Source organism: Prionailurus viverrinus, chromosome A1 (genome assembly GCF_022837055.1).
Source record: "Prionailurus viverrinus isolate Anna chromosome A1, UM_Priviv_1.0, whole genome shotgun sequence".
In the NCBI taxonomy this organism is placed as follows: Eukaryota; Metazoa; Chordata; class Mammalia; order Carnivora; family Felidae; genus Prionailurus; species Prionailurus viverrinus.
This window is the reverse complement of record NC_062561.1, coordinates 57,720,139-57,733,852: the sequence shown is the minus strand read 5'-3', so window position 1 is coordinate 57,733,852 and position 13,714 is coordinate 57,720,139.

The following is a 13,714-nucleotide window of genomic DNA, read 5'->3' as shown; positions in this document are numbered from 1 at the left end:
AAGACCCACAAAATACAGTGTAGACAAACAGTTTGACAATTGGCAAATAATAGTCAGTAGCATTTTTATATTATCTTCATTTATTCTTAAGCTATGCCTACCTACATTCAAGAGTGAGTTTCCAGGACATTAACATTGCAAATGTACTAAGATCACAGGTTTTGCACCATTACTTCTTTGGTCTTCTCTGTCTTCTCATGGTAAACTTGAAAATAGAAATTCAGCCCCAATGTATGAGAGTGGTAAATTCTATATTTTACATCATGGAATTTAGAACATAATTTGTGCTTTTAAAAACCTAGAATATCAGTACAGATGGGTCAGGCTATTCTGCTATAACAATCAATCCTAGCATTTCAGTGGCTTCAAATTAAAACATTTGGTTCTTCATATTCTAAAGCCATGGAATGCTGATAGCCAGGGACTCTGCTCTCAGAGTCATCCTCATGGTTACACAGCAGAGCCTGCTAGAGTGGTCATAATCTGGAAAGTGACCAAGTATTCTGGTGGTGGGAAAAGAAAACATGAAAAAGCACATTTACCCTCTGAACATCTGCCTGAAAGTGACAGTTATCGCACTTGAGTTCCATTGGGGTCATGCAATACCATCTATTGGAAGGAGAGATAGACAAAATACTAAAGCAACTAAAAATGACCACCACTGTAGAGAGATTCCAGCATTGATCATGGATTTAGGTAGAGGTGATTGTTCTTAGAAATTTTCTGCTTTAATATAATTCACATTAATTTTAGCTAGTGAAACCTGTCTTAAAAGCCATTTAAAGAAATGTTTGCATCTGTTAAATATACTTCTTTAAAAATCTACACTTTAACTGAACTCCATGTCAAATTAACATTCAGAAAGTTAAGGATCCAAATTGATGGGGCCACAAGGAGCTCATATTGTGTTGTAAGAATGAGTACATAGATAAGTGTAAATAATCCTGAAAATTTTGATTTATATTTATTATATGTTACTATTGTTTATTTGAAAGCAGTAAACTGCAGTATACATGTGGTTGAGTGAGGAACACCTTCGTTGGAAATGCATCTTCTAAGAATAATACATCAATTTTAAGCATTCCTGAAGAAGTGCATTAGAATAAGAAAAAAAAATCAATACCTTTTAAGTATGTAAGATATAGGCAAACAAGAAGTCAAGTGGTTATTATTATTGGCTTTGTAATTAAAGAAGTATTTATTCTGAACTTTGTATAGTCAAATGGGTCTAATTTACAACATTTTGAATTGGAAATTGGAAAAAAAATTTAGTCCTCCTTATCCAAGAAATGAAATCTGGTATCTGAAAAGAGAAATCATGTTATTATGATTTATAATTCCTATAATTGTCATTTGAATTTCCAGTTCATTTGTCTGTGAAATAATTTCCTTTAGGTATATGATATGGTGATCACAAACTCAATTTCCACAGGACAATATAACATTTATTTAATTTTAAGAGTTTATTTCATTAATTAAAAAAATTTTGTATGCTTGTTTATTTCTTGATGGAAATTAGAAATAATATTTTGTAAAAAAACATTATCCATTTTTAGACATAAAGGAATATGAACTTTCTTTTATAATAATGTCTTTTAAATTGATGTAATTTGATATACCTTTGTATTACAGACTGGCATGTTTGGGTGTAAACTATTATAAACTAAAATTGGGTTAAAGAACTATATCCATTAGAGTCCTAATTTAATTCCTTATAAATGGAGACATTTGATAGCCTTAAGGAAGATCTTGAGCATATTTTACATTTAAATATTAGTGAGAAGAATGTCTGATAAAAATATGTACAAAAAGTCCATGTGGTTGTAATAGGTAAAGATATTATTTATTTATAAAGGTCTGTCAGTATGGCTGCATTAAAAAAAGATCATACTACAAACACCACTAGCTGAAAAATGGCAGTTCAAAATAGATATTCTACTGGATTTGTCAAGAGTTGTATCTGGTTTAAAGACACTATCCTTCCACTGTAACTTTCATTAAAAGAAAAGCACATAGAAGTTTTACACATAAAATTTATGTTAGAATACTGGAAAACTAAGGGGAAAAGGGTCATTTTGTTTTATATTAGAAGATATTAACTTTCCTACAATAATTTATGTAAAAAATTCAGTGGAATACTTTTAATACCTGTCAGAGTGCATCAACCCCTAGAAGTAAAATGGAAAATGCCTTTATAACTGAATGGAACAAAGGCTCCTATAAATGACTTTTACCAGGAACAACCTAAAGCTATGCATCAATTTGCATGAAATTAATGCAGTCCAGATGAGAAATCATGTAAAAACTTATGCATTTACTTCATGGCCCATTACCTCCCAGAGGTGGAGAGAGATCTGTGTTACTGTATAACAGTATGAAATATCTGAAACACAAAAACTTGCATATTATTTCAGCTTTAATGAAATGATAGTATTTACAAGTATAAACTAATAAAGTCTAATTTCTTCTCATTTTCATTTGATAAAGTAACTCTTGCCTGCTTAATTTTAAAATGCGCAGTCTCTCTTCAGTCTTCCAGTTTGTGTATCAACCTAGGCAGATACCTCTGTGTTAAACGTTACCTGTAGACAGCACACTAAGAGCAAATGGGAGATGCATTCACTGAGCACCCCCAATGTACTCTGTTCCATGTTGGACACTTGGCATTGTATTTTCAGAGTGATCTTTGGTGGTAGGTAGGATTATTGCAGTTTTACAGATGAGAAAACAAACTCTAGATTGTTAAATAATTTACTCAGGATAACATGGCTAGTTAAGTGCCAGGAATGATTTGTGTGTGTGTGTGTGTGTGTGTGTGTGTGTGTGTGTGTAATCATTCATCAGTCAATGGACACTTGTGCTGTTTCCATACTTTGGCTATTACAGATAATGCTGCTATAAACATTGGGGTGTATGTATCCCTTCAGATCAGTATTTTTTCCAACCAAGACTTGGACACTTAACTGACTGAGCCACAAAGGCAGCCTGGGTAGTTCTATTTTTAGTTTGTTCAGGAACCTCCATACTGTTCTCCAGAGTGGCTGCAGCAGTTTGCATTCCCACTAACAGTGCAAGAGGGTTCCCCTTTCTCTGAAACACCTGTTGTTTCCTGCATTGTTTATTTTAGGCATTCTGAACAGATGTGAGGTGGCATCTCATCGTGGTTTTGATTTTTATGTCCCTGATGATGAGTGATGTTAAGCATCTTTTCATGTGTCTGTTAGCCATCTCTATATCTTCCTTGGAAAATTGTCTATTCACATCTTCTGTCCATTTCTTAACTGGGTTGTTTGTTTTTGGGTGTTGAGTTTGAGAAGTTCTTTACAGATTTAGGATACTAACCATTTATCAGATATTTCATTTGCAAATATCTTCTCTCATTTCATACGCTGCCCTTTAGTTTGTTGATTCTTTTCTTCACTGTGCAGAAGCTTTTAACCTTGGTGAAGGTCTTGATGAATAGTTAATGTGCTTTTGTTTCCCTTGCTTGAGGAGGCGTGTCTAATAAGTTTCTATGGCTGATGTCACAGAGATTGCTGCCTGTGTTCTCCTCTAGGATTTTAATGGTTTCCTGTCTCATATTTGGTCTTTCATCCATTGTGAATTTATTTTTGTGTGTAGTATAAGAAAGTGGTCCAGTTTCATTCTTCTGCATGTTGCTGTCCAGTTTTCCCAGTATCAATTATCGAAGAGACTTTTTTTCCATTGGATATTATTTTCTGCCTTATCAAAGATGAGTTAACCATATAATTGTGGATCCATATCTTGGTTTTCTATTCTGTTTCATTGATCTGTGTGTCTGTTTTTTGTGCCAGTACCATACTGCCTTAGTGACTACAGCTTTGTAATATAGCTTGAAATCCAGAATCATGATGCCTCTAGTATTGTTTTTCTTTTTTAGGATTGCTTTGTCTATTTGGGGTCTTTTGTGGTTAGGGAAAAATTCTATTTAACACGTACTGTAGTTTAATGGGCCTAATTTAGAGCTTTATTCTTTTTTTTTTTTTTTTTTTAATTTTTTTTTTCAACGTTTATTTATTTTTGGGACAGAGAGAGACAGAGCATGAACGGGGGAGGGGCAGAGAGAGAGGGAGACACAGAATCGGAAACAGGCTCCAGGCTCTGAGCCATCAGCCCAGAGCCTGACGCGGGGCTCGAACTCCCGGACCGCGAGATCGTGACCTGGCTGAAGTCGGACGCTCAACCAACTGCGCCACCCAGGCGCCCCATAGAGCTTTATTCTTATAGTAAGAAAACATTTCATGTTTCTCACAGCAAAATGATCCTAGCAGTGTTATCTTTGACTCTTTATGACCTTTATCAGTTCAAGAAGTCACTTAATATTGTAAACATTGGGTCCACATTACTCTGAGGTGACAACTTCATCTTGATGGTATAAGCATATAAAATGAGAAAAATAGAACATTAGTTACTCAATAAAATTATTTACATAATATTAGTTGGGGAGATATTTTTGTTTGCTAGTTTGTTTATTTTTATTTTTTAAAGATAAATCTATCCTGAAATTTGAAGTCAGCCAAAATCTTGTCAAAGAAAGGATTTAGTATAAAATATAATCAGAAAGATAGGGATCAGAAATATATTTTTAAATAAATTGCCATTTAAAATCACAAAACAGTTTAATCTAATCAACCAAATCCATGAGAAAAATAAGCAGAAACATAATCTAGAAAGCATAAACCCAGGAAGATTTATGAAACAAAATTTCTATGTTGTCATTAGTACCTCGCTTTAAATTCTTTTTTTTCTCCCTTTGTTTAAGTCAGCTTCTGATACCTTGCACTGTAAGTTTTTTTGTCATCAAGAAATCTTTCAGAATTCTGTGAAAAGTAACCAGGAGAATAATTGTTTTTGAAATATATCAGTGATCCATTATCAGTACTAACTACTTTGTTAATGCTGGCCCTCATTTTTATTCTTGGTTCAGTTCTACTGAATTATTTCTCTGTAGAACAGTGTCAGCTGAAGATAATGCATAGTCAGTTCTGGCCTCACTAAGAGTTGTCTTTTTCCTTTATTTCTGAACCATTCTAGCATAAAAGCCATGATAGAAATTTAAGGAAAAGGAAAGAAACAAAGAATGAAAAGAAAATGAGTGATCCCCTGCTGAGTTCAGATAAAATAATTTGGGATCTTTCTACCAATGAATATTATATTTATTTAGGTGACTGTGATGTGTGGAGAGAAAAGCTCTGGTAGAGATCGGAGGTGGGCACAGTGAGGTGAAAGCCAGATACCATCGTGGGAGGCTAGAGATGAAGTTATTGAAATGGCTTTTAAAAAAGACACTTAAAAAGGACACTAAACAGAATTTTAAATTGTTCGAGTCTTTGACATTTAAACATCCTCTCCTACATTTCTGAAAATGTGTAGTTAACTATGTTAATACTGTAAGAACTTGTTGGAATATGTGAGCATATGTGAGCATGTGTGTATGCATGTAGCATGTTACATGTTAATCAGTAAAGTTAGGAATATGTTTTACTTTTGAATCCACATTAAATGGGCAAGAAGCCAGATGTGAGGAGAGTTCCATAAAGTGAATTAATGCAGAGATGGCCAGACCTCAGAGTCAAGGATGACCATTCCTTCACTCCTAAGAATTTACAAAAATCTTGAGATGGGCAAGTATCACACTTCCTACAAACTTGAAATCAAAGTTTAGACACACTTATCTACTATATCTTGATAGATTACATTCAGATTTAATCAGATGTAGTTTTAGATTTATTCACAAAAACCTACCGCTGAGAACACATCTGCAGTCTCTCCCCTAAAAAATTTCAGAACTTGGGGGGATTTTTTTGGTATTTATGTATTTGAGTAATTAAAATTCTTACATATAACAATAACTCTTCTCCTTCGTGAAACAAAATGAAATATTTTTTTTTAATTTTTTTTTTCAACGTTTATTTTTATTTTGGGGACAGAGAGAGACAGAGCATGAACGGGGGAGGGGCAGAGAGAGAGGGAGACACAGAATCGGAAACAGGCTCCAGGCTCTGAGCCATCAGCCCAGAGCCCGACGCGGGGCTTGAACTCACGGACCGCAAGATCGTGACCTGGCTGAAGTCAGACGCTTAACCGACTGCGCCACCCAGGCGCCCCCAAAATGAAATATTTTTAACAAATGCTATATAACAAAAAAAATTCTGATATAAAACAAAATAACTTCTCCCCCCAAAATAATTCTTATAAAAGACAAGAATTAAAAAATGAGATTTTCACCAGGATAGTTTTAAAACAATAGGATTCTTCAGTGTATCATCATATCCCAACTCCCTGAAAATATCCCCTAAACATCCTGTTGACAAGAGAAAACTGAGCCTTTGTACATTACCTTGGCAGAGTGTAAGTAGGGTCTCAGAGAGTGAAGAGCAAATCTGGGATAATTTTGTGATTTTGGAGCTGTTTTTACATGAGCTTTTCAAAGTAGGTGCTTGATTAGGATTAGAACAAAGTCGAATAGGGGCACCTGGATAGCTCAGTTGAGTAAGTGCCCAGCTCTTGATTTCAGTTTAGGTCATGATCTCACAGTTCATGAGATTGGGCCCTGCATTGGATTCTGCTGCTGACAGCATGGAGCCTGCTTGGGATTCTCTCTCTCCCACTCTCTGTTCCTCCCCCCACTCTCTTTCTTTCTTAAAATAAATAAACATTTTAAAAATTTTAAAAAGAAAGAATCAGAATATGGTAGAACATGCTCAGTGAACACAGCAATAGGAAGATTGCAGTGAAGTTCTTAAAGAGTATTCAGGAAAAAAAAATGCTTTCATTTTATGCTTTCTATTCAAGTTGACCAGTTCGATGCTCATTTAAGTGAATTTCTCAGGAAATTTCTGGAATTAATAGCAAAGTTGTTTGTAACTTTCATCTTGTTGGATAAGGGTTTTTGAATTATGTTAATGATAACAGTGCTTCAAGAGGAAAGCCATATTAGGAAAAGACATCTAGTTATCATCATGTTGACATAGACAGTAAGATATAACACTGTATGTAAACTAACTATAATTAAAAATAATACTTAAAAAAACCCATAGACAACTGTGCTGATGTAGACGGTTTCAGTTCTCAGTGTTTCATAAGGCGAAACTCTGAGATCATTTAAAATCTGGTATTAAAAGTGGACAAATTCAGCAAATCTCAGAACAGAAGAATTAGCATCCCACAGACCATCTTTGACTGTATTTCCTGTGTGAGAATCCTGTTTTGTGAATGGTGGTGTATTCCAATTGAATATTTTTTATGTTCTCATATACACAAAAAGATATGGCCTCAAATTATGTAATATAATATGTTGAATGTGTATTTAGAAATGATTATTGTATCCAAAATATCTTCTGTCAGTCCCTAACATAATATTGTTTTCCCATTTCAAAAACTATAAAGAAATTGTTTCCTATCATATTATTAGCCAAAAAAAATCCTGTTTTAGGCAAATATTTGGTAAAGTATGCAAAAAGAAAATTATACTGTGATTCCATCTCTAATTTTATATATATGAGAATCATGATCTATAGACAATATGTAATGATATTGGAATTAGCCTATCTCTCATGAAAGTTCAGGTGAAAAGGGCATTCTTGGCTTAGTCTTAGAGCTGGCTTTTAAGATTAACTACTGGATTCGTGGGAATGGCATCCACTAGCTTTGAATATAACTATCAGTTGATAGCGACTTTAGCAGAATTTATTTTTCAAAATCATACTAAAAGAATTTCAGTGGTATTGTTCATTATCAAAAAGATTTTTTTTATGTCCTAGTAAATTTATCTGCTCTCAGGCTCTAAGTCAGACTCTTTAGTTCTTACCTTTATAATAGATAGGAGGGCTGTGCACAGAGTAGTTTGAAGTTAGGAGCTGAGTTAAGCAGACTTGGATTGAATTTTAGTATATGGAATGCTTAGATTTTTGTAAAAAATGGATTCTCTTTTCTATAAATGAGGATATTAATACTTACCTCATAGGGTTGCTGGCACTATCAAGGGAAATGATTGATGTAAAGCACTCAGCAGTACTTGGTGCATGGTAAAAATTTTTAAAAATAGCTTAATTTTTTCTCCATCTGCTTAAAGATATCTGCAGTCTAGGTCCATTTTTTTTCATAAGGAGATAGCATCTCACTTACAGCTTTTCATATAGACCTAGTAAAAGGGTAGTTTTCAAGGTGTTCCCTCAACACTGGATTTATAACTTTTCTCTCTGAATGACTTCTCTGGATTACAGTTTGCTTTCTGTACAATCAGGACAGTAACACCACCCTCATATGGCTATTGTAGAAATTAGAGGGAATAAAGAATGCAAAATATATACAGTAATATAATATACATATTTTATATATATATGGCAAATATGAAGTTTCTAAAATCATTATGATTTTGTTTTATTTTTAAGACAACAACAGCAAAAGGTCTCTTCTTTTTTCCATCTGAGCTCCTTCCTGCCTCCTCCCTTCCCTCCACACACACACCCTACTGTCCCATCTCCCTTGACAAAGGGACACAAGTACTACTTTGTATTTTGTTTCAGATTTGAAGGCAAGTGTGAACATATACATATTTTTTAGTTCATAAAAATTGGTTTTCTTAAGAAAAAAAAAGCTCTTTGCCCACTATTATATAAATTTTGCACCACATCTGAAATTGACTGCCATTTTGTCTTATGGGGGTAGAGTACACAAAACCTTATCATCCTAATTCCTTTGGTAAATTATTTGTAACTCAAATACTCATTTAAATCACACCATCCCTTTGCAAGTCAAATGTGACTGACTTTAATTTCCACATTTAATGACATATATTGAGTTCAATGCCTACGTAAAATTTCTAATAATTTCTGGGAGGGTGGGGATATATTTATTGTCTATAATACATCTATAAGTTTGTACTGCCCTGAATTAACTCAGGTTTTGAATCATCTCATGATCCTGCACATGAAGCTGACCCAGTTGTGAAATTCCACAGCTTCTTCTGATTACCTACATACCTGCCAACTTTCCATTTGTAAACCTTGATTGTATTTCTAGCTACCCTGAAGGATGGCAAGACTGGAAGATGAGGTGGAGAAAAGATAGTAGTAGAACTGTTATACAGCTAAATCGCTTAGCAAATAAATTTCAATAATTTTTCAAAGTGAATGTTCCAGCAACTTGCCATTTTAATGGTTTTTTTTTTCTTTCTTTCTTTTTTGCCTCTCAGGGACTATAATTCGCATTCTGGAGTGCAAGAGATTTTAGCTCTCTGCTACTCCACCTCCCAATTTCAGATCCAGGCCCATTTGTGTGTCAATTAAATTAGGGGGCTTAGTTAACAAAATACACATTTACTCACTTTCAAAGATGCTGCTTGCTTAGAAGGCTGCTTTGCTTTGAAATAGAAATTCATTTTATTTATGATTTTATTGAATACTCTAATGTCATTATTCTTGTAGTGTTTCCTGATTTTGAATCCCACTGTTAGGTACCCCATATTTTAATAATAATGTATGGAATATGTTGTAGTGGTGTATATTATCACAGATAGCTTTATTTTGGATGAAAGGGTTTCTCTTAAATTAGAATACATTAATAAATTGGTTTCTCAGAGAGTGAATGCAAAGTAATTCCCTCACTGATCTCTTCTTTTAATTTATTTCTGAGACTTTATAGCATGGTTCAGCATGATGAATGGTGATTAACCTGAGTCTGAGCAAAGTGATGAAGAAAATATAAAAAAAGGGGGTGGTGCGTCTGAGTGGCTCAGTCAGTTAAGCATCCAACTCTTGATTTTGGCTCAGGTCATGATCTCAAGATCTTGAGATAGAGCTCGCATCAGGCTCCATGCTCAGCATGAGAGGGATTCTCTCTTTCTCCCCTCTGTCCCTGGCTAACACACTCCATCTCTCTAAAAAATAAAAATAAAGAAATGAATAAAAATTCAAAAGAAAAGAAAATATAAAAAATTCCAGTCTTGGTAATCAGTATTAAAATAGGATACAGACCATTTGTGTTGAGTAAAGTTAGAGCCAATATCCTTTTATATTTCTGCATGATGCTAGGTATTGAATAAGGAAAGGAAATCAAAGCACATCACTTGACAGTTATAAGCTAAAAAAAAACAAAAACAAAAAAACAAAAACAACAAAAACAAAACCACTGAGAATTTTTATTCTTTTCCAAATAGGAAATATTTATTCTAGTAGATGTTCCCAATTTTCAAACTTAGTTATGAGAATTTTAGATGTATATTTGGATATAGAAATAATTGCTCAAAGTATGAGAACCTTTCATTCAATAAACTTTTATATTTCTAACTCTTATTATCAACTTCAATACCAAATGCTAAATAAGGCCAAATAATAATTCCTAATATACAGCATTTATTGTAAGATAGACAATGTTGTTATTTTTATAAATACTAACTCCTTTATTTCTCATGTGCAGTTTATCATGTATATAAATTGTTTTTAATTTTTTGAAATAAGTAAACTAAAGAGATGTTAAGTAAATTCCTTAGGCTCTCTGACTCCTATATCCATGTTTATCAATGTTTATGAGAATTTCTCCCCATTCTCACAAATGTTTGAACCTGGCTATACAGGAGAGATGATGGTGGTGTTTTAGATTCAAAGGGTAGCCATGGAAATAGCAAAAGAGATAAAATCCTGAATATTTTCTAAAAGTGGAGCTGGTAAATTTTGTTGTTGGATAAGAACGGTGTATGAGAAAAGAGAAAAGTCAATAAGGACTCCAAGTTTTTCTCCTTCATGACTGAAATTTTGGAATTCCATTAACTGACATGGAAAAGACTGTAAAGGGAGCAATCTTAGGATGATTATTCGAAAATTTCGTTTTGACAGCATCCTTAATATATGTATTAGACATTTAGCTGGCAGTGACTAGTAGATAGCTGACTATAAGTATATTTCAATTTCACAAGAAATGTATACATTCAGATTTTGGGTATTTCAGTTTATAAATTATGTTAAGAGACAAGAGATCTGCAAGGGAAAATGACTAGAGAAGAAGAAGGACTTCTGTTTTCTGATAGGAAAGAGCTAGTTAATCTGGATAAAATGTATTGCTGAGGTATTGTATTGTTTGTTTTGCAACTACAAAATCTGGTCAAAGAATTAAGAAATCTCCTTGAAGTCCAAAAAAGGTTAACAACTTAGTGAAATACTGCGAGACAAACAGATCAGGGATACATAGGAACCTAAAAAAGTAAGCTTAGTATTTGAAAACAATATTCTTTTAGGGTTCTCTACCAATTCAGAAAGAAGTACTGAAAGGCAAAGAAAATGAGCAGCATTTTTGACAACCTTTAAGGATTAGAGGAACAAGGACCAAGCTCTGCCATGGACAAACAGCTGGTAATTCCCCACATTTTGAATTAAGACCCGAAAACCCATATCTTCTAGAAGTTAGGGTAAATGAGCAGTAGATCTGCCCTCACAAAGTCTGAAACCAAATTTTCAAGATTTTCATCCCATGGGTGGGAAGGGATACCAGATTGCTGGCACCCTTCCTTTGTTTCCAGAAGCCAGAGTAAATCTCATTAGAAAAAAATGCCTTTATCTCAGACCTCAAATACCATTTATATTATCAAATGCCATTTACAACTCCTGGTGCTCAGTCCAAAATAACTGGGCACATGAACAAGTTAAAACACAAATGAAAAACAAAAGAAAAAATAGATAATAAAAATAAACCAAAGTGGGGCGCCTGGGTGGCTCAGTCGGTTGAGTGTCCCACTTCGCTCAGGTCACGATCTCATGGTCCGTGAGTTCAAGCCCCGCATCAGGCTCTGTGCCGACAGCTCAGAGCCTGGAGCCTGCTTCAGATTCTGTGTCTCCCTCTCTCTCTGGCCCTCCCCCCATTCATGCTCTGTCTCTCTCTGTCTCAAAAATAAGTAAATGTTAAAAAAAATTTTTTTTTAAATAAAAAAAAATAAATAAACCAAAGTAATACTGAATAGGCTATCCAATGAAGATTTTGAAATTATGTTGGATTGTATAAATACAGAGATGTAAGATAATGCTCATCAACTTTTGGGGGCACCTGGGTGGCTTAGTCAATTAAGCATCAAACTTTGGCTCAGGTTATGATCTCATGGTTCGTGGGTTTGAGCCCCGCATTGGGCTCTGTGCTTACGGCTCAGGGACTGGAGCCTGCTTTGGATTCTCTATCTCCCTCTCTCTCCCCTTCCCCACTAGTGCTCTGTCTCTCTCTGTTTCTTAAAAATAAATAAATGTTAAAAAAAAAATTTTAAAAAGATAACGCTCAAATTTTTGACAAGGAAAAGAAAATTATATAAAGGAATCAAATGATAATTTTAGAACTGAAAAATAAAATAGCCTAAATTAAGAAGTCAACAGAAAAGTTTTGAAGATGATTGACAAGAATGCAACATCTAGTTAGCGATTGAAGACTGAGGGAAACAAAAGAGAAATTTTTATAAGCAGAAAGAAAAAGAAATGAACAAAAGTTACTGCTTTCCTTTAAAAAAATAACATAGAGACTTATGTCTATTTTCTCAACCCAAAAGAAATCCAAAAAGCCAATGGGGCTATCTTTAAAATATTGAAAGGAAGTACCTAAACCTAGAGTTATCTCTCCAGCAAGAACATTCCACAAGATAGAAAGGGATGGGGCCCCTGGGTGGCTCCATCAGTTAAGTGACAGACCCTTGATTTCGGCTCAGGTCATGATATTACAGTTGTGAGATCAAGCCCCACATTGGGCTCTGCCCAGGGCATGGGGCCTGCTTGGGATTCTCTCTCTCTCTCTCTCTCTCTCTGTCTCTCTCTCTCTCTCTCTCTCTCTCTCTCTCTCCCTCTTCCCCAGTCCTGCTACTGTGGGCAGAGCCCATCCAGGGACTTTATCTCACAACTGTGAGATCATGACCTGTCATGAAATCAAGAGTCAGACACTTAACCAACTGAGCCACTCAGACACCCCTTCCCTTTCTATCTTGAAGAATATTTTTGCTGGAAAGAGAACTTTAAGTTGAAGTATTGTCTTTTAGTATTTTAAAGAGAGTCACGTTGCTTTTTTGGATTTCGTTGGGGTTGAGAAAATAGACATAAGTCTTTCTCAAAAAAATATAAATAAAAAGATAGAAAGAGAAATCAATATGTTTTCAGAAAATGAAACCTGAGAGAACTTATCACAAACATATTTATATTAAAGCATATAATTAGGTGGTTTTCAGGCCAAAGGAAAATTACCCTAAAGAAACCTAGAAGATGTAGGAAGACAAACAAAAATGATGATGGGGTGTCTGGGTGGCTCAGTCAGTTAAGCGTCCGACTTCGATCAGGTCATGATCTCACAGTTAGTGAGTTCAAGCCCTGTGTCAGACTCTGTGCTGATAACTTGGAGCCTGGAGCCTCCTTCAGATTCTGTGTCTTCCTCTGTCTATGCCCCTCCCCTGCTCATGCTCATGCTCTGTCTCTCTCTCAAAAATAAGGTAAACATTAAATTTTTTTTTACATGATGAAATGGTAAATATGAAGGTAAATATAAATGAATAGTGGTTATATAAAACAATTTTGGTAGTATTATATTTAATATATATCTAATATATGTTTATATATCTATGTCCATATGCCTATATATTCAGATATATTACATTGTAAGACTAGCAGACAGTTAAGGAGGAAAGAAGTGTTCCAAGATTTTTGCGCTGTATTGGAAGAGATAAAAATCTCAGTTG